The sequence below is a fragment of the Acanthochromis polyacanthus genome, chromosome 10, assembly GCF_021347895.1.
Source record: "Acanthochromis polyacanthus isolate Apoly-LR-REF ecotype Palm Island chromosome 10, KAUST_Apoly_ChrSc, whole genome shotgun sequence".
NCBI lineage: Eukaryota > Metazoa > Chordata > Actinopteri > Pomacentridae > Acanthochromis > Acanthochromis polyacanthus.
The window spans coordinates 24,740,011-24,762,634 of NC_067122.1; the positions used below are offsets into that span (position 1 = coordinate 24,740,011).

Below are 22,624 nucleotides of genomic sequence, written 5' to 3' on the forward strand. Positions count from 1 at the left end.
AATGCTGGTTGCAGCTGATTAACTGATGGTTTCATGGCTGCATCAAGGAGCACAGAATTTTTAGTTTTTTTTTTATAGAATTTCATTAGAACTAGCACTTCATTTTTGGTATTTTTGCAGAAGAAAGTCATTTTAATTCCATATCACAGTACTAGGTTTCCAGATGGTCCGAAACATCATGGATGAGTAGTTCAAAGACTGTCAGAAAGCTGAAAATCTAACAGTTTTTTCTGTTTTAGTTTCCAGCTCTGATAAACGCTGTAATGTGAGTGTTTTTTTAAGGACAGCATACTGCATTTGGGATTCAAAGGGGTAGGCGGGAAATTTGAGGACTGATGCAGCTAAGATTTTTGCATGGAACCTGGGTCCTCATGTCTTGAAAAGCAACAAGAGACTGAGTTGTCCAGCTAATACCTGCATTACTATACACAATAATGGGGAAATAAAGCAAAGAATAGTCACTGGAACAGACTGACTGGCAATCTTGACCAAGCAAGTCGTACTGCAGTGAAACAAAATGAACCAAGTGACTGCCGGGAAGTTTTTGGAAGCTCGTTTGCGATGAAATTTAGATGATGTGCACAATTTGTTGGCATAAATGTACAAAACCTCTGTATGGTAGTCAGAATGCTTTATCAGGCTGTATGGAGGTTCAACCCTGAGCTCATCCCAGCTAATGACTGGACCATCCTGCTGCTGGCTGTCACCGCTCAGCTCAGTCAATGACACACTCGCTTCCTTACGGCAATTCTACTTGCTCCCCGTCACACGGCGATCTCCCATGTACGAGCACCGACACCCGCGGCGGCGCTCTGGCATCTCCTCTTGCTTCTAATACAATCCACACTCATCAAGTACTTTGCACTGCTGGCCTCGACAGTTAGAACAATTATGCAAATGGTTAAAATAGGCAGAGAGAGCTGTGCAGCGGCAGCTCCAGCCCACTCCATTCAGGGCTCTCAGCCAGGCCCAGATCAAAGCTGCCCAGGCTGCTCATGTTTGTATTCATGAGGTACTATTCACCCCCCCCGATGCGAAACTTTCCACTAAAGCATCCGGCTGCTAATAAGCTGATATAATACAGACTAAACTCAGGCAGAGGAGTGAAGCCTGATAATCAATGAATATAATAACGGGTAACACGCTGCCTGGGTCACAGTAAGACATGACCAGCGTCAGTCAGAGCAGGTCATGCATGTGTCTGACACCACATGAATTAATCATGAGCGTGGCAAACCTAATGGTGACTGGTCAAGGTCTGATGCAGTATTTTTAGCTACAATACTTCACTCAGTTCGTGTCTTCTATCTACCAAACACATGGAGGGCCAATCGATGCTTGACGGGAAGCAGAGCTCGGGGGTGAGGCAGGGTGAGGCGAGGCAATTCCTTTTGGGCCAATAGGAGGGTAAAAATGCTTTTAGGCTGGAGCCACAAATCTTGCAGGACTGAAAAAAAAATAATCTTGCATCCAGTTGTTTTCCATAATTGCCTTCTAGTTTATGGACCTGAGTAAACCAGGAGACGGGGGAAGATTTACAGCCCCGACTCACCAAAGGGGGCCCTGAAATGCAACACACCTCCTTAAATCACACACAGACGCGTGCGCACATCAAAGCAGCGCTTCCAACCAGCCTCGAACAGCTATGTTCTAATTGAAAAGTAGCCTGTTGGTGATTTACACGTCTTTCAAAGCAGAGACGAGCTTCTTCAAAAGCTGCAAACGTTGATTAAACATAAAAGTAAGAGCTGCGTAGAAGACAGACGCTTCTTATTCGCTGCACTTTTACCTGCATCTGCTGCACTCTAAGCCCCAGGTGGATTCCTTGTAATTTTTTCTAGTTTTAAGTGGAAATTTGTAATAAATTTAGTACATGATTGAAAACCTGTAATGGACTGGGATGTCCTGCTGAAGCATCATCAGTCTTGAATGGACACAGCTGAGCATCAGTGCTACGGGATAAAATAGACGATGTTCCTATATTCAAATGGGAAATATAATGGTTGGTGGATGTGACAATTTTTTCAAGAATTTCCTTTGAGAAAAATACATTTCTAGCTTATTTTAGCTCATCTTATGAATCCTGAGCCATGGCTTCGCTGAATTTGGGAATTTCCAAACAATAAAAATTAATATTTCTGTAATTTTCTCTTTCAGAGCAATACTTCAAGTGTTTTGTGTAATTTAAACATTTGCAAGTATCTCCAGACACACTCTTTTCACTGATTTCATGGTGTCAGAGTGATCCACAGCAGCGTATCTTACAGAGGAAAGATGTGCTGCTGAGAGGTGTCTCCTCTAAAAGGATTGCAGTGATTCTTTGCTGTCCACTCAGAGTGCCTTAACTCCTCCAGAAAGCCGTACAACTACCACTTTACTATGATCACAAAGAAAACCAAACATGCAGTCTTCAAGAGGAGGGTTTCAAGGACGACCTCTCCTAACATATTGTAATTGGTTCTCCTGTGGAGGGAAAAAAAAAAAAAAAGCTTTGAATGAAACGTTTGAGCGTGAAGAGGGAACATTTCAAACCCAGCTCTGCACCGGGACAGAGACGGAGCAGAGAAGCCAAATTCCACAGATACTTTGCAGAACACAAGCTCGGGCTCGTCAGCGTTTGATGCACAAAACGTTCACTCCCACTCCCACAGACGCTCACCAACACTTGTGTGTGTGCTGGTCACTCAACGAAGCCCCCGCCTCAAAAAAAGAGCACATGTTCGGCTCGCAGCTCCAGATCCTCACCCGCTTCCCTCCTCTCTAACCGGCCCCTGATCAAAGTCTGTTTACGTTTGTGGGGTAACTTTGCAGGTTATATCTCAAACTCCCACGCGCTCTGTTACATTATATAAGCTCTGTCAAAGCTGTGCTCACTTGGTTTTCGCAGCTGTTAGTTGTGTAAAACACCACTGAGCGATTACCAAATCAGCCATGACCCTTACTTAATCTATTCTAGAGAGAACTGCAGGAATATATTTAACACCTACTCTGATAACCTGGCAGCCCGTCTTTAGGGACACTTCCATCAAAAAATCAAAAAACAGGGCCATGGCAGCGTAATGTGGAGGATTGCTGCAGTGTCAGAGGTTTGACTCGGTGTGTTACAATAGACGCTTCGGTCACATTTCACCGCAGAAATTATCCAGAAGAATTATCCAGAAAGAGCACAACATGACGAAGAGGCTTTAACCTGTATACACGGTGTACTGTCTGTGAGTGGATAAGTTGTCTAAGTATAGCAGCACTGAGAGCTGAATAATAGAGCAGCAAACTAATTGTTTCAGCATCAACACTGCGACATGAACATGCGCATTATTCACATCGCATGAACTGCAGTGTAAAGTAAGGACAACAGAACTCAAACACATCATGTTACAACTTTTTGACACACGGTTCTCATTTTCTGTGACTGTTCTGCAAGGGAAGTCTTTCTGATACGACATTGTTCTCTGATTTGAGGAGTTCTTGGATAAATTGAGTTTTTTTAAAAAAAAAACTTTATTTACAAGACATGGAGGTTGTCGGCATACAGGCTGCACGTGTTCTCTGAAAAATGAGTGAGGAACAGCAGAGAAACACTGAAAAGAAATGCAATGGCAGTTTTTACGGAAATGTTTCAGCAATTGAAAGGATGATGTTGACCAAAATCAGCTGTTCTGTTAGAAGTGTTTTGCAATTGTTGCCACCATATAAAGCAACACGACTAATCGTTGAACCTTTGAAATCAGCACAAATCTCTGAATGATGATGACAAAGCAAGATCTCATTGTGATCCAAAACATTTCTTTATATTGCAATAAGAATAACTGACAAACAAAATATCTCAATGTCATTTTTTTCTAATATCCTTCAACCCTACTAAATATTACTCCCAATTTATAGCAACAATGCAAACATGCTGATGCTAAACAGGCACTGTTTATCATATTAACCATCTTAACTTAACAGGTTAGGATGCTATCATTTGCTAATTAGCACAAAAAGAGCCCGGGAAGATGAGAATGTCATTGCTTTTGCAGGTGAAGACTGGATAAACTTAACTTAGGAAAGTCAAGGAATCTTTAAACTAATACTCCTACTTCACCAAGGGGGCATTAATATCAACAACAAATAGCAATTTCCAGCTTTCTTCCTCTCCTGATTTCAAGGTGGATAGCAGAAACCTTTCAGGTATCTACCACCACCTACTATGTGTTATGTCTTTTACCAGTTCACTAGTACCTGCAGCCCACTCCAACCGCATTGCTATGATTGCTCCCAAGCAGCAGCCTCCAGATTTGAAAAATGAAGCCGATTAAGTGCCAAAAACTGCAGTTTCTCGAATAGCCACTTGAGACTGGCTCCAAAAGCAAGTCAATGCCCATAGACCTCCACGTCAATAAGCCCTACTTTACAGCAGAAATTAGAAGTTATGCAGATACGGTATTTCAGCCTGGACCAAACTGTAAAGCCCTTGAGCTCTGTCAGCTACATGGCTAAAAACGGAACATTTAAGTAAAAGTATTTGTGTTTTTGTTGGATAAGTCTTCACCCAGTGAATCCCGCATTACAAGGAAGTGATTACATTTGCAGCAAAAGCTGTTGTCTTCTGGTTTGAAGTTAGATATTATGGAAAAATGTAATGAACAGGGACATGGTTCTAGCAGAGAGCACAAAATGAAGCATGCATGTAAAGCCAAGTGTGACTTTCTACTGATGATCATGTCTAAATTTGTCAGCACGTGAAGCTGTGCCTGAGGCTGATCAGGAAGGAAACTCACTCTAAGTGAAGCAGAGGAGAACTCCACTCTGTGATCCACTGTTAGATGCTGGCATGTAATGAGTGAGAGTGTCTCTGGCTGTGGGGCCTGGCAGTAGATGAGTGCTGAGCTGCACTCTCTAATTGTTAGCAGGTTACTCATTATGGATGGGAGATAATCAGGCAGACGCTGTTCCTCTCTACAGACCCCGAGGCCACTCAGAGGAGTCAAGATGTTGAGAAGCATGAATGAAATGTTTCTTCTTCTGCATCTCTGACAGTCGTTTGTGTCATGTTGCGTCACACATCAGTGAAATCTAACAGGAAACAAGCTCTACATTCATGAGGATGTATGGTCACAACCACCTCAAGCTAAAGTGCCTCTCGGTGATTCTTGTCTTCTGTTTTCTATATGAAAGATCATATAGAACACTGCATAAAAGGTCAACTTTCATTTCATGACTCTCAGGATGACGAGCAGTCTGTCAGAGAAACACGGACCATAACTCACTGGTGGTTGGAACGTGGTGGTGCTAAAGCTGAAGGCCCAGTGTTCAGCTTCACACTGTCCCCATTGATGATGAATACTCCAGTCTTTACAGAGGTCGAAGGTTATATTTGGCCATAGCCAGAGATACAGGGCGCTATTGAGCAGACAGACAGTTAAGACCAGACACAGATGTTTAGTTCTGCAAGTTCTGACAAGGTAGATCTGCTGCATTTTAGCAATCACTGGAGCAGCTTGTATACCATACGGCTGTACAACAGTGGATGAAATACTATCTTTTTTTTGCTTTTACTGTAGGAATGCACTTTCTAAAGCTATACATATATCTTAATAAACAAAAACTCAACTCGATACAACATATATCAACAATCGTACATACATACATCTCAATGTATAAAGAGCATTTCTAGTCTGACTCAGCTGCAAAAAATGCAATTCATAGATCTAAATATATCCAAAACTGAAGATGTGCCTATCGTCGTGAGATTTATGCTATTCCTAGGGCCAAGTAGTCAATGCTAAGTTAAACTGAGGTGTTAAATGTTCAACCAATGGACTGTGTATAACAAAGAGATGTATCCTCTGATTTTATAAAGTGAAGTCAACACAGGAGTACCTTCAATTTGCATTCTTTCCAATAGCCAGCATCTGTTTAGAAAAATATATCAAATGGTCCAGAAGTCTACGAGAAAAAGACCCTTCTTCTTTCTTAAATTGCTACCTTAGTAAACATTTCCCTAATAAGTTTATGGTCTCAGTTGAGAATTTTAAGATTTTATAAATGCAGCATAATGTTAATTTAGTAAATTATGGTCCCATTTAGAGTCAAACAAATGATAAAGCAGAGTAGGTTTTAGGGCAGGGCTACATTGTGATCGGTACTTCATATTCATGGGAATGCCCATCTGTATCACCTGAGTGGAAAATTTATGTAAAATCCATACAAAAAATCCATAGAATCTATAAACTATAACAAAATGTATTAGATATGGGCAAAAAGCAACACAGAAGTGGGTTATTGTTCCAGCAAAAGATGACTAATACAAACACTTCACAGTTAGTATTTGAGACATCAAAGTCGGAGCGTGTATGATGCAAAGGGATATTTTAAATCAAAAATACACCAGAGGAATACATATAAGTCGGAAAAACAGATGTTTGTGTGACCCAAATCAAACAAATGTGGTAAGGACTGGTAAGGTACGGCTTGCAGCTTCATAGCACAACAAAATTTGCAGATGGATGTAGCAGACTATTACCAGACTCTTTAAAAAACTAAAAATAATCTGCACTTATCGGTGTCAGAATGACGCCATGACTGACTCAACTGTGATCAACAGTCATTAAACAAAAATTCTGGGATGTTTCAGTTGAACTGCAGGCTGTGTTTACATAGAGCAGATATAAGACAACTATGAACATTAATGAAATATGTAAATCATAAAATATCTTCAGTATGTAAGTCAACTTTTTTCAAGCGCTTATTTTTATCACTCAATATTCAAAGACAGTCAACTTTTTTGAATATGAATTAGTATGAATACAGCATTACAACTGCACAGCAGACATTTTTGAGTTCTCTCTACTTCTAGCTATGGCTGTGCCGTTTCCACTGAGGTGTAGGACTTTATATTATAGGGAAAAATGAGTCCACAGTGAAAATGTGACAAGAGTTAAAAATGCCAAGAAACTTCTCAGGGTTCATAAGATTATAGAAACAAAAAACAAAAAAAGCATTTAAAACCATTTCAGATTCAGAGAAAAATAATACAGAATAAACAGGGTGTATTTCACATACATTCACTGGCCAAATCCTAATGTTGATTCCCAGATATGACTGAGTTACACATTTATACCTGTTCAGTAAGTTAGGCCAAGGCTCCTGAAGATAAGTCATTAATCACAAATTCCTGCCGTGCATGTCATCCATCTTGTTATCTTTTCACATTTTAGTCTTTAATGGATTTCAGCTGGCTACTTCTACAAATCGCTCTCCTCACTGAGTACAGTAGATAGATGAGACTCATTAATAATTTCCACAGCAGCATCCATAATTACCGACCCAGAAGGGAAATCCTTGCAACTTAGGAGAAACTCAAACCTTACGAGAGTCGGAAAAAACAGCTACCGTAGAGAATCTGCAGTAAAAACCAGTTTAATCTTCATGAGCTCCACAACTCTGTTTAGAAATCTCAACATCCTGCCACAAGGCTTTGCCCCGGACTACCTCCACTAAATCAGCTGTCAGGACTTCCTCTGAGGCAGACCAGCTGAAATCGGTTTCCTCACTTTGCATCGGTTGGCTCATTGATAGGACGGTGCCCAGTCTGTTCTGGCTTTTACTGCCTGTGTTGACTTTACAGTATTGTATTTCTGCACAGAATTCAATTACTGGCTCTGACTACAGTAGCCATGCTGGGGTTATCTGGAGTGACTGGCTGCACTCGTGTTTCATGGAACCTCATTGATCTGGATCTAACTGATGTTACATAAACTGCTTTATTATGAGGAAACAGCACCCTAGGGGAGGCGTTCACAGGCCCTCGTCTTACCCCCAAACGTGTTATTAGTCTTATTCATGTGGAAATTAAATCAACAACAACCCTGCTCTGCTTTTCCTCCATCAGTACAAACAGTATGTTTGCTACAATATCCTCAATTTGAAGTGTGAACAGGATTGGTTGCATAATCCCTAACTTTGTTTGGATGAATGTCTGTGCTAAACCCTCTGTGAGGTTACAAGTTCAACCTCTGTGAGTGTCTGTGTGTGATAGAGAGATTAGTATGAGGATAAGTATCTGACCTCTGTGTTGTTTAAGGTGACATCCACTTGCCCTTCACTCACACACACATTATACTAATCTACCAATAACCCTGAGTGGTAAACACTCCACATTACATCAGATATAACTAATAACAGCGATTAAATGTCATTTTGAGGTAATCAGGCTCAGTTGATTGACAGTGGGACAGCTGACCGAGGTTGACCGAGGTTGCACTGGGTCGGTCTGGACCAGATACTGGTTGCTCCCCGATCTCATTATACGCTGTTATACACTGTATAATGACAATAAACACATTCTATTCTCTATTCTTCTACTAGCTGCTGCAGTTGATGGATTGTTTTCAACGCTGCATATGAGCTCAGATAAATTTGTAAAGGGCAGCTGAGCATTTTACTAGAAGAGTAGTAGATGCTGTTACTAAATGCACTAAAACCTGATCTTATTTTCATTTACAGTTTTTGTATTTTACACAATTTAGCTTTTTTATTTGCAGATTCGAATTCGAAGATTTGAATTCTCAATAAGTGCACTGCAGACAGGGTGCAAATCTACCCAAGACAATGCTGATGTTTATTCAAGTTCAGAATTTTTTGTCTCATTTTGGTATTATTATTATTAAAATGTTGTATTTCACCAGATATAAAAAACAGAACAGAACAAATATACAGATATATAGATATAGCTATATTATCTGGGTTATATAAGGATGCTCTCACAGCATCTGCCACTGAACACTGAACATTGGTTGACCACAGTCTAATAATAGAAATAAATCTGCAATACACATTTAAAAGATGGATTAATATCCTTCATCAAAACACAATTTTTGATGTATCCACTAGTCAAACCAACAAGACACAGTGACTGTGGTAGTAATCTGGGTGCTGAACTAAAGGAAATAATCTCTGAACAACCCAAACAACTGACTGTTTCCTAAACCCTTCAGTTGTTGTTGCTATACCCATCAATATTTCCATCAACACACGGCATTTAAAGTAGTTTATAATTCCAGTGATGCAGGTTTACCACTCAGAATTCCTGAGTAAAATGACAGGTCCATGATGGCAAAAGCATGTGACGAAAACGACAGACAGCAACAGTCACTAGCTGATTTAGCTAGTCAGTTAAGCTCCATACTCGCTTCATAAAGACGTGATTTGGAAATGTCCCATAAAAAGGTTTTGGATATAACACTAATGTTTACATGATATTGTGCTGAAACACTGGAGCTGAAGCAGAAGTCAGCACTAGTGAACGAAGAAGACACCTCAATGCTAAATGGGGGTAATAAATGAAGGAATTTCTATGTATGCGTTTGTGTCTGTTCTTCGCTTTTCCCAACAACTGCTCATCCAATCTACTTCACACTTGGCAGATACACTGTCAAAAAAGTCACCACCTGGATTTAACTAAGCAAATAGGTAAAAGCCTTCTGTTGGATAATTACTGCAGTGACGAATATGTTTCAGCTACAACAACTTATTTAACCCTGGCAGTGAGGAGCTTCTCATTTCTTAAACAACCTTGTTGGAAGACATATCCTGTGGTTGTGGAAAGGATGTTAATTTGTCTCAGAAGGCTCAAATTAGTGGCCTGCAACAAGCAAAAAAACTACTAAGGACATGTCTGAAACTACTAAAATCAGGTTAAGAACCGTCCAACGCATTATTAAAACCTGAAAGGATAGTGGCGAACCATCATCTTCTGGGAAGAAATACAGTCGGAACAAACTCTTGGATGATCTTGATTAGAGATCACCTAAGCGTTTGGTGAAATCCTGTCATGCGAAATCAAAATTGAGAACTCGCAGTTATGCTTCATAGTGAAAGTAAGAACATTTCCACAATGTAATAATGCAAAGATACCTCAAAGGATTGGGACTAAGCAGCTGTGTAGCCCTAAGAAAACCACCGATCAGTGAGGCTAATCAGAAAAAAAGGCTTCAGTTTGCTATGGAGCATAAAGATTGGACTCTGGAACAATGGAAGAAGGTCATGTGGTCTGATGAGTCCAGATTTACCCTGGTCCAAAGTGATGGGTGCATCAGGGTAAGAAGAGAGTTGGATGAAGTGATGCACTCATCATACCTAGTGCCTACAAGCCTGTGGGGGTTAGGGTTATGATCTGGGATTGGTCAGATTCAGCAATGTTATGTTCCCAAAGAATGAGGTCAGCTGACTACCTGAATATACTGAATGTCAAGGTCTGTCCATCAAAGGAGTTAGACCCTTAGGAGTTAGCCCTTCCTTGATGGCATGAGTATGTTCCAAGATGACGATGTCAGGATTCATAGGGTTCACATTGAGAATTCAGGGAGTATGATGTGCTGGATAAGACTTTGCGCAGCGGTCCGACTCTCACATCACCAATATGAGATCTTGGCAGAAAATGAATCCAACTCTGGACAGAAATAAATGCTGTGACATTGCAGAAGCTTACCGAAATAATGCCACAGTGAATGCGTGCCATACTCAAAGCTAAAGGCAGTCCAACAAAACATTAGTGTGTGACTTTTTTTGGACAAGCAGTGTATATTGCTAGGGACCCAAAGAAGTGCAATGTAGGGAGTCAAGTCTTTAAGATAAGTGGTTCTTAAGACACACAAAAAGATAAAATGACAGCTGACTATGATAGGAATCACTTATCAATGCAATCAAAGTCACAAAACCATCTGTGCTATGCCACTGCATCAAATCCGATGGAGAATAAGCTGGAGGCTGCAGTTAAAAACAAAACAACTTACGGATGATCATTCAAAGTATGTTTAAGATTGACACTTGGATTAATCATCTTTACTCAACAAAGTGTCAGCTAATTTGAGTTTGAACACTACCTTGTGCTGTCATTGTGACGTAGTTTGGATTAGAAGCTGCTTGATAATAATGACAAATCTGCAAGGAACAACACCTGAAGCCGAAAACTGCACTAGTAGGAATAAAGAAAGCTGCATCGTTCTTGTATTACACAGTAAAGTAATAAAGTATCTATAATGAAAAAAAAAATCTCAGGTATTTTCTTCAACGATAAGAGAATTGCTGTATTTCCTTGGGTGCTGACACAAACTAAGAGAAATGTCCTTGAAATTCAGCATATTTTTAAGAAGTAAGTTGGTCTTCAAAATTTCTTTCACAGTCTTCCTGCAAATTCTGAACACTTTATGTGTTAGCATTGTACCTCCTGAACTTGTTGAGATGATGCATCTTCACATTACTTGTGTAACTTCGACCGACCGAGCATGACGTATTTTGGCTTTGTGTTGTACGTTTCTTATTCTGACACTTTGATCTTGTCTGGATGACGATTTTTGGCACCATGTTCAAGTGTTAACATATACAAAGTGCATTTCCTGGCAAGCTGAGAGTGCTATAAATGAAAAACACAGAATGTTTACTTGTTCTGAGATGTTGATGAGATGATTATTGCAGCAGTAATATCTGAGATCACGCAGGATAAATGCACAAACTTTTTTTTGGGATTGTCCTGATTTCAACAAGAAAATCAAGCACTATAAAAATGGCAGCACACTGAAATGTTCCCTTACGTAACGTGAGTGGAATTTGTGAGAAAACAAACAACAGAATGGCGGACTATTTGTTTTATCAAATCCAGTTCAAGTTCTTTTTGGTTTGTGCTCACCATGTCAGCGAGCAAAACCCGTACAGTGTTTGCCGACCGCTGCTATCAGCAGAGCGATGAGGAAACAAACTCACATTCCTTACATTTCTTGCTGGGTAATTATTAATGCGGCATCACATAGCACATGTAGCATGGATACGGTTGATGTGAACGGTTCTTTCTGCCCTCAAGTGTTGTTGGACATTTTTGACTATTATCCAAAGCACCTGTGTTCCCATGAGAATCACCCTGCACCAAACAAAACCCTAATGACTGATAATTTAGTCACATAATCAGAGTGTGAAGGGCGTATAGTGTTAAATTGAGCTGATAAAGACAAAAGCATGAGAGGGCCAGCTTCTTATTAAATTCTTAACAGCAAAGGGGGGGACACGGGAAGGCTGAGCGGAGACTCTTTCTTCTCTCTGTGGCTTCTTTGTTTCCTGGAGCAGTTCATGTAGGAGTCACCGCTCTGTGATTACAGCGATGGAAATCGAGTGGTTCCCACATCGACCCACACCTGAACCGATTCCACTTAACAGCTGCAGTGAATGTGCATGCATCCGCCCTCGCTGTCGGACCACACACTCAGCACAAACACAAACAGGGAAATGTGTGGACTGTAGCTAAAAATCGATCGGGCTTCAGATACGGACTGACCTCTGCACCGTATGACTGTGCTTAAAATGTTAATGCCTTCCAATTTAGGCCATAATAAACCACAAAGATGAAATGCTTCACTGATCACATCCCTGCTAGCTCACTTTGATCTCATCACCACCCCAACACCAGAAGAAGAACCAGGCGGCCTGGATGTCAGGTAGTAAGCACTGCTGCTGACGCATGCTGATGTCCAGTTGGAGGATCAGCACTTTTTCCTCCTGTGGAGTTTCTCTGTAAACAAATTAAGTGTTTGTTGTTTGTCAGTGCTGAGAAGGAGCACGGTGGGAACTACTGAAAACCAGCATGCTCAGCCAAATTATGTCACAACTTTACCGTACAGAGTTTACAGTGACAACAAAACAACAAGAAACAGCAGTGAAGATGTCAAAATTCCTCCTAGGATGGTTGTGACACTTTGCCTTCAGGTGCACGGAGAAATTGGAGAAACTATTGTTGACAGCGGAAGGAAGAAGTTCGATGAAATCTTGTTACTGAGCTTGAGTACAACAGAAAGCCATGAATAATCCTCAGGGGGATTTCCAGGGACACAAATAGTACATCAGACCACAGATCACTTAAATATAGCAGACAAAGAATGCATGCAATGGAATGAAGAAGTCAAGATGCATCATTTAGTGGAGAAAATAATCCGACATATTGTTCTTTGGGTGCCATGTGGCTCCATTTGAAGACATTCAATAATTAACTGCTAATTAGCATATTTGTTCAATGTTGGAGGTAAATGGGGAAGCTGCTCAGTGTGACGTCATTTGCCCGGGAGAAAAGATTAGGTTAAAAAGTTAGCTAAATCCAATTCAGCTCCACTACAAATAAGCATTCCTCGTGGGGAATGTAATTAACAATTAGGTTGCTTTCCGCTCCTCTATGCAGCTTAAGCTCTTCTTTGACAATGCAGCCTTAAATGACAACGAGTTCAGGGCATTTGAAGGTTACTGACATTTAAATAAGCCCAACTTCTCCTGCAGAAAGTTGGGAAATATCTAAAATATACACATACAGGCCATATGTGGCCTAAAGCCCAGTTCTACGTAGCAGAGTTTAGAATTAGAGGTAATTTCAGTATTATAAGAGACTCTTCAAAACCCATATATGTTGGCATGAGGTGAAGAGACACACAAAGACAGCTTTTCACAGAGGATAAGTTTAAATATAATGGCTGGTAGTGAAAAACTCATTTACCTGTGTGTACTTGTCCACCTGACACTTGCTTCACCTCTCAGCTCCTGATCCCATGCTCGCTCTATTTCTCTCTCACATGACTTTCAGTTTCTTTGAAGGTGCGTGGATGAGGAGGAAACTGCCTAAACCGTTGACATGCAGGGTGACTTTACACCGATCTAAATAGAAGACTAAGCTGATCTTAAGCTGCTCGTGAGGATGGTTTCAGTAAATTTACCCGTGTTTCACATAGGAAACTGGGAGGAACCACTAAGCTGTCCTATTTTGCTAATTTCAACTCATCTAATAGAGCTCACCATACACTTTCCCAGCCCTTCTGAGCATCTCTTTGTGCACTCTGAGCTCTCTCATGGACCGGTGTGGTTGAACTTGTTCCTCCAGTTCCAGAAACAAAAGCCCCGCATGCGAACAAGCTCAGACCCTACAATGAAATACCCGTGTCAGCTTCACCGGACAAACACCAACAGCACAGCGCGTTGTGTTTACGTACAGATAATGAGACAATAACGAGGGATTAGGCTTTGGTTAAAAGACAAGACAGCAGGAACAGAGAAAGAAGGATGAGGGTAGGAAAATATGAGAGAGGACGAATGAGGAAGAAGTGGAAAATGAGGGCATGTGGGGGCTGTGTCAGAGTGGACTGTCTGGACAATAGTCTGAGTGTAAGTCTCTCTTCCTGAGGCTGGGCTACTGGACGGGTTCTGCACCGTATCAAGTTACATAACTCAAACTGGAGACATCTGAGAAAGGAGAAAAGAGAGGACATTGTTCTCTGCTCCTTAACCAAGAGGAGAGCGACTCCCTTCTTCTGTCTTCGCCACGAGATGTCGACGCAAAGCTAAAGGGAGTGAGGGATGTATCTGGACTTCTTAAAGCTGGCACCGACGGGTGGGCATGCAGGAATCTCAGCTAATAAAGCACCTTGCCAGCCAGAGATGCACTATGTAGGGATTGGCAAGCTATTAAAGGCATTCCACAGCAAGAATGTGATGTTTTATGGTGCCCCTTTGGCCTGCCGAGTGTAATTTGAAGAAAATCAGCTGAAAAATGAAAAGAGAGGATAACCCCATCAAAGCTAGCCTAACACTTGAGCAGGTGCCACCGTACCCCTGTCATTACGTCTGGGCCCCGCAGGCATTTCCAGGCTCAGATTCCACAGATACTCACTTGTAAGTCTCTCAGCTGGCTGACAGAGCAGCTCCAACAACAACAACAAAAAAAAAAGATGGAGGAGTCTGGAGGAGCCTGGAGGAATGGTCAAGGTGACGCGTTTGTGTGTGGGAATGTTTGGAAAAATGGCAGCAGAAGGAGGAAACACAGGATAAAGAAAGAGATCCATAGATGGCGATACAAGGCAAAAACAACAGTGTGGGACGAGTCGAGGCCTGCTTACAGATGCTGTACCTGTCTGACCAGTCAACTAGACGGGACAACAGCCTGGCCTAGACTCATTTCCTCTGCCTAAGCTCTTGTGGACAATAATATCGCAGGAAACAGCCATGGGAGGCATGCTAGCTGTCTGGTTCTGGAGAAACAGCATTATCCTGTCAGACAGCCACCTGAGCTTAGCGCGTCTGCCAGTTTGGAGCCACTTCTTCTGGAAAATACGACATGCCATTTGGAAATTCTGTCAGTAATGATATAGAAGAAGTTAGAACAACTATCTTATTTCACAAACACAGGTTTTACAACACTGAATAAGACTTAGACAAATGAAAACAACAATGCCAATCTCGAACCAAATAGCTGTTTGGTCAACAAAATAGCAAAAAAAAAATATGAAAAAATATTGATGAGGGTTTCCCAAAGCCTCACAGGATGTCCTCAAATATTTGTCCATACCTCTAAAATAAATCACTGAAGAGTACATAATGAGGGGTTGACTGATATAATTTATTTTAGCACTGATCCCCATACTGATAAATAACAATCAAGGAAGCAGAACCAAAAAATGAAATTTAACATTATATATTAACAGCATGTGATAGTAAAGATTACTATAACTCAATATGTACAATAGTAACTGATGAAATGTAGTCAGAGCTTTACAATGCTGGGATTCTCTACTGTGTTTACTGCACTTGCACAGATGCTACTTAAATGTACATCTAGTGCTACAGAAAAGACTCTGTTACCTTATTTAAGTTAACTGTGTCACTGTAACAAAGTGAAATATTCAGTCAGGTTAAGTTTAACTGGGAAGCTGAGTTGAGAGATGAGATTGCGGTGTTTATTACAACTTCAGCAACATCTGCAAACTCACTTTCAAAGCATGCTTCAGTTTGAAAATGCGTTTCTCTGTCGATAGACGTAGTAAAGCATTTACTTTAATCCATCAGGAATCGATTCATAGCAAATCACAATACTGATTACTACAAAAACTACAAATTTCGGACCCCTTGAAAGAAACCGGGGAATATTCACATTCAGGGAGCTGGAAGCTGAGAATTTTTACCTTTAGTTCTTGAAAATAACACAACTAATTAACTGATTATCAAACCAGCTGGTGATTAATTTAACAGTTAGCAACTAATCAATTAATTGTGGCAGCCCTGTCCAACCCTATAACCAGCAAATGGGCAGCGTAGTGCAAAAACTGGAAACAAGAGGAAACATCTAATCTCGCTCTGTCCGAAGGTCACAGAATCCACTTACCAGCACATACAAAGGACATAAATTGGAATGCTATTTCTCATTTGCTTAGCTGATACTAGAACCCTCCCTGAACTCTCCCTTGTTTACAGATACTGTGAAACTGTAAATGTCTTTCATCTCTACTGCTCTTAAACAAGCTAAAACAAGAGAATCAAAGTGGCAGTGAGTCTTAACCGCTGTTACACTTCACTACCTGTGCGACATGAGCAGGTCACTTTAACCAACTGTAACCTTTAAAAGCACCATATTGATTTTGCGTAAAGACACAGGATGTGAGGGCGAAGTGAAACGCTGCTGGGGAGAACAGAGCCGACGACCGCTACTTGTACACACAGATATAAATACAACAATGCCCACTCACAGAGGAGGGCTTTGACTCGTGGCCTTTTGTTCCGCAACACTGCAACTCTTCAGACTAAATAAAAGAGACAAGGGCTGAGCACAACGCGCACGCACAACTCATCCCAGCACAACACACACAAAGACGATAGCTGCCACCGCCGATATCTAAAAAGAAGGCAGGTGAGTGCGAGCACTCCTCACGGGGAGATAGGCTCGATCAATAAAAACACGAGGAAACGATAAGGCCGAGCCGAAGCGAACACACCACTGTTGACTCACGAGGCTACATGCGTTAACAAGACAATAGTCCCAGGATGAGATGATGCCAGAGTTAGCAGCAGTGAGCGACTATTTCCATGAGCTGGTGACATTTACAAACAAAAGCCTCAGTATGGGGTCCGTCCAGCCTCCCACACTCTGAGACCTTTCTCCTCTGAAGGTCACAGGGTCCCGTGTGTCCCATGAGGATAAGACAATTGTTCAGCACTGCAGTGAGGTGGCAGGTCAGCTAACCATGCAGCAATAAGCCCGGAAACATGGGGGCACAGCAGAGTTTCCGATGATTAAATATTAAAACGGTGCATCTGCAGATCTGGCTCCTCTGGCGGCAGAAGGGATTTTGATTGACAGGACTGAGAGTGTGGGCCACCAAGGCAGCTCCTCATTATGCCTCATCCACCCATGCTCGCCCACACTCGCACTTAAAACTCTTACACATCCTGAATCTGTGATGTCGGGTGCTTTACATTAGTTATCCCGTGACAGTCCTTCACAAGTTATTTCTGATTCCTGGCAGACAGTGCTGCACAGTCTCGTTTAATTAATAGGCTGACAGGAGGTGCAATGTTAGTCGGGAACTTCTGGGAAGAGCTCTGACCTTCTAAGATTTCAGACATTCCAGTTTGTTGCAAAAATATTTCAGGAGTCAAAACAAGATAACAGCGAGACTTAGATGCCCACATGCTGCCATATGCTGTATCTACTGTTCACTGAATTGCAGTTGTTAGCTGTTTATGGCACTACTCAGGCTGGTTTCATTCCTTAAACTGCTTCGTCTTATCTAATTTAGTAAACCAGACCACCGTTTTAACTGTTTCTAAATGTGGATTATTTCTAAAAGCTGCATTAATTATTTTTTGTTTGTTTTTATGACAGCAGACTGCAGAACTGGACGACTCAGCACTGACTTCTTGCCATTATTAGTGTTCAATATTAAGATTTTTTCAAGGTTTTATTATTATTATTATTATTATTGGATAAAGTCCAACATTCTCTCTCATTCTAGCTCTGCATTGGTTTACATGCTGCTCAATAGTAAGTTGCCAGTTTCCACACACAATATATCCATATAACAGTAATGAGTAGTGCAGCTTAAAGGTGTAAGTAAATTGGAAAGCTAAAGCATTACAGTTTCAGTTACTAAGTTGTAGTTTATTTACATTCCAGCTAAGAGGAAGTGGCAGGAATGGAAACATACTGAGGAAGATCAATCTTCAGCTATAGGGAAACACCTGCCATTTGGGGATAATGATTAACTTGGGTGTGTTCTGTGTCTCAGTACTTGAAGATAACTTGGGTCGATCTTGTATACCAATACAACTTGACCCAGTTGAACTAGTATCGAAGAAATTGAAGTTTTACTGAGAAACTGGGGGAATAAATCTTAGCTGCTGTCAAAGTTCTCACTCAGCAGGAATACACACCACGAATGTAAAGTGAACTGGTTACACCCCAATCAGTTTCTGCGTGTTCTTTGCCTGTCACATTTTCAAAGCAATAAAAAAACAGTCCTGCACTTCTACGGAAACAGCACAACTGTTGCTATAAATAGAAATGTCATATGTGAAGCATGGCACAGTGATAATGCTAGAAATCGTTAAAAATACAGTTGAATTTCTTTGATTATATATTTGAAAAATGTATTTCAAAATCCTGGAATTAACACACAATATAAAGTGCCTACAGGAATTAAAAATACAAGAAAAGACATCCTTCCTACTATAGATATATTATTTTTAATTTGCATCCATACTCGTCTGCACACACAACCTGCAGCTCAGCCGAAAAGTCCCTGAATTTTTGTTTTGTGAGTTTTGGTCACAGTTTAATCATTCATGGTTTCATGGTTGCACAGGTGAGGGCAAATTTTTTTTGTCTTTCTGTAACAGAATCTGGTTAGCAGAACTAGTTGATTTTTTGCAATTTTTGTAGAATAACCCGACTAAAATATCACGAATTCAAGCACACCGATAGAAGTAACCATCATGCACTATTAGTTCAATAACTGCTAGAAAGTTGAAAATCCTGCATTTCTCTGTGCTTCTAGAAAACAGCCAGTGGATTTGGGACTAGGAGGGTCAATATGCTCATCAGATGCAGAGTAAAATCCAAAACATATTTGCTGGCAGTTGCTTATACAAACGCTGTCTTCTGATTCTACTGACGCAAACTGTCGCCCTCTACTATGATCGCTCTGAGCTGTGAATGCTAAACAGCCTTTCATCCAACTGTGGCAGAACGCAGCCCGACAGCCATGCACGCCTGGCCAGGTCCCACAGTGATTTCCTTAACCCGAGCGGGCTTTAATCGCACCGACAGATGGCCCCGAGAGGCGATCAGGTCAGCCACAGGCAGACAGAGTATAAGTGTAAGAGCATGGCACTTTCTCCTTAGACCGATCAGGCATGGCCTTGTGTAGAAAGAGTCTAAGAGATAACAGGAAAGAGAGAGAGAGAAAGAATAGCAGGATAACCGGATAACCTCAAGATTAGGAGCAAACAGTGAAAATGGGGAGGCGAAAAGCAGGGGGGGGAAATAGAGTTTAGGAGACAGAGTGAAACCAGTGAGTGGAAGAATAGCTGATTAGTGCTTGATTAGGTGGCTGGCCTGAGGGGAAATGTCTGTCAAGAAAACACAGTGCCATTACGACTGTGCTCTGCCCGCTACACCATCTGCTACAGTGCAGTACGCACGACCGACTGGACGTGCACTTCCAAGCTACAAAGCAGTGTGCTGCGAATTTGACATCAGCGACGTCAGCCGCGCCTTGAACATTTGCATCAACACAAATGTACAGGGGGATGGAGCTGAATTTGTATCCTCTAATCTTCAGCAAATGGTCAGCAGACATCTGATGGTCAGCAGAATTAGTGTTTCATCAGCTGCCAGTGCTTTAAGGAGCCGCTCGTATAGACACACACAAACACACAAACAGGGGAGTGTCAACCCCCTGGGAGCTCAAACAGCTGAACGAAGACATCACCTCAGCTGTCTGCTTGATTCTGCTGACAGAAGAGCCGCAAAGACACAGACAGCGCTAATATGCTGTGGTCCAACATCTCCCTATCAGCTCGTAGCTAACGGATGTGTTCTGGCAAAAACTAGCATCTTGATACATTGGACTGAATATCTCAATACTGATTATGTGAGTGTTGGCAATAATATCTGTCCTCATAGTCTGGTTTGTCTTAAAATGTTGAAAGAGCGTAAAACAACACTGCCGATGACACAAAATACAGCAGAACAAGTTCATGTCTGAGGCTCTAATCAGCAAGTATTTAGTTAATTATCAAAGTGTTGGTAGTTTTCAATACATCTATTGATCAGTAAATGTTTTTGACATAATCAAGTAAGTGCATGTATGTTAGTGCATGAGATATGTACAGTAAAGTGACTAAAATATCACGATTTTAAGTTTCCTGATGGAACTGCACATCTCACCCACACAAAACATGTTAAATTCACACATATGAGAGCCTGTAATCAGCATATATCGAAATATATTCAATTTACTATCAAAATATTCAACATAACTATTGACTAGCCGAGGTTTTTGACAGGATCTGGTTAGTGCAAACACTTTATTGTGGAGATTTTTAAAAATCTCTACATGTAGAATAAAGTGACTAAAAAATTCTCGATTTTAAGTTTCCCGCTGGAATTGAACGTCACACACACACACAAAATAGAGCAAAATCATCGTTATATATCTAGTTAATTATCAAAATATTGGTAGGTTTGCATACATCTAGTGATCTAAACTGCTCTTTTCAAGAAGCTACAAGTGGTTCGCTTCATTTTAATGGTGTCTTAAAGGGTCAGCACACAGAAATTACAGAAAAGGACACTTTTTCAATGGTATCTGTTGTTTTTATTGAGTCAGCCAAGTTAAATTGCACTTATCTTGAGTTTGTTGAGTCTAGTGTGGAAGTTCTACTACAGATAGAGAGAGATAGAATGGAGAAAGTGTTATATTTAAGAAAAACAAGAACGCTAATGTTCAAAATAAAGTGCAAAGCAACGTGCTGCTGAAGCCCTCTGCATGGATAGAGGCCAAGTCTCATCTCTCAGTCACCTCTGTGATAATGAAGACGCCTGGATGAGATAGAGACCTGCATTTTAGTGTGCTAACTTTAACCCTAAACAATACTTACGCTGTCTCGGTGATTGCTGTGCAGCGACAGCATCATCACCCCGCTATCACCCACTCTGAATCCTCCTATCATCCATTCCTAAATTACAGTCATGGTTACCACGCAGTCTCCAGCAGCGGCCCACATATCTATTGTCTCCCTATTGTGCTCCTTCACTTGCGTCAGCACACACACCCGTAACCACCACGGCTCAAAGGAGTCCTCCTGCAACGCTCCATGACTCCTCAGGTCAGAGGTCACCTGTGGCCTCTGGTCTCCACGACGACAGCCTGGCAGTCCCCAACACTGAGCCAGGAGTCTGTCCCCCCCTCTTCCTCCCACATACAAACACTGACACTCACAGAGGAGCAGCTTTTGTCCCCAAACTCCTGTGCGTCAAAAGAGAGCCTGGAGAGCCCAAACATTTACAGCCGTGTAGGCCAAACACCGAGCAGGAGACCACCATGGCTGCACACTGACAACATTAATAAATGGCACAAGTAGATCCATCAGTCTGCTCCCGTAAAAGCTTTGCAAATGTCAGTGAACTGCATGAAAAAAACTCTGATTTAGGAGCAACACCGTCATTACTTTAAGGGCTTCAATGTGCACAGTCAAGCTTCTTATCACATGTATTCCTTGCATAAAGTTTTGCCATCATCATGAACCGCAAACATAACTACTGACACAGATTCCAGCTGCAGCTCCGCATTGGGATCGGATCAGAGAGAAAGATTAGGGAAAAACTGGCGCTCACCATGTTGTGCATGCAGGACATCTCTCGGACCAGCACTGGCACTCTGCTGCAGTTTTGGGTCTCGCTGGTTACGTAAAGAAACAAACTGCGTTAACGCGGCTGTTTTCTCCAGGACCGGAGCGGACAGTGGCGAGGCTACAGGCGGCGTGGAGCGCGGAGCGGAGCGGAGTGGGACCGAGCGGTTTCCCTCTCACAGGTTTGAACAGCGGAGAGAAGGAGGAAACACGAGATGCAGGGAAACATGCGCCTGTCCCCTGATAACCGCACTGACACACTTAGGACTGAGAGGAGAGACAGCGCCATCTACCGGCAGGACGTGTAGGTGCACTGCATAAAGAAAATAAACAGAAGCACTGTGGAGAAAAAAACAATTCATTTTGCTGCCAAAAATGGTGATCCTTCTACTTTAGGTTTATTATTGAGGTCAAAGTGGGTGTTGGTGTTGGTGCACAGGGCTGGATTATGTTGAATTATTATGCTGTGTTTTAAACCATGAATCAGAAAATCATTAAGGACTCCTGTCTTACTACCAGTGCAAAATATTCAATACATATACAATATTTAACCTCATGTGCAATACCTGAATAACAATGTGCAATATCATAGTTTAAGTTGTATTCTAACACAGTACATCTTATACTTATTGCATTTTTATTTTGAATTCCTCAGATTTAGACTTGTATAATAATAATAATAATAATAAACTTTATTTATATAGCACCTTTCTAGATCATAAAAGTCATAAGGTGCTTTACAAAAGCATAAAACAACAAGGCATTAAAAACAAAAAATAAAGAAAAGAGATAAACATACAACAAATCACTCAAAGGCAAGTCTTAAAAGATGAGTCTTTAGCTGCTTTTTAAAGGTGTCGACAGCAGAACGTATAATTATTCTTTTATTGTCCGTTGTTATTGCTGACTACTGTAACTCTATACACCAGGTCAA

General features: G+C 41.3%; 1 protein-coding gene across 2 annotated transcripts in view; it reads right to left on the reverse strand.

Moving 5' to 3' along the window:
- Nucleotides 1-21,953, reverse strand: part of n4bp3 (NEDD4 binding protein 3) — a 33,948-nt gene extending 11,995 nt beyond the window's left edge. For both annotated transcript variants that reach the window (XM_022195814.2, XM_022195804.2), the window contains exon 1: nt 21,677-21,953. The gene's annotated coding sequence lies outside the window, so the exon portion shown is untranslated. The remainder of the gene's footprint in view (nt 1-21,676) is intronic.
- Nucleotides 21,954-22,624: the final 671 nt, after the last annotated feature.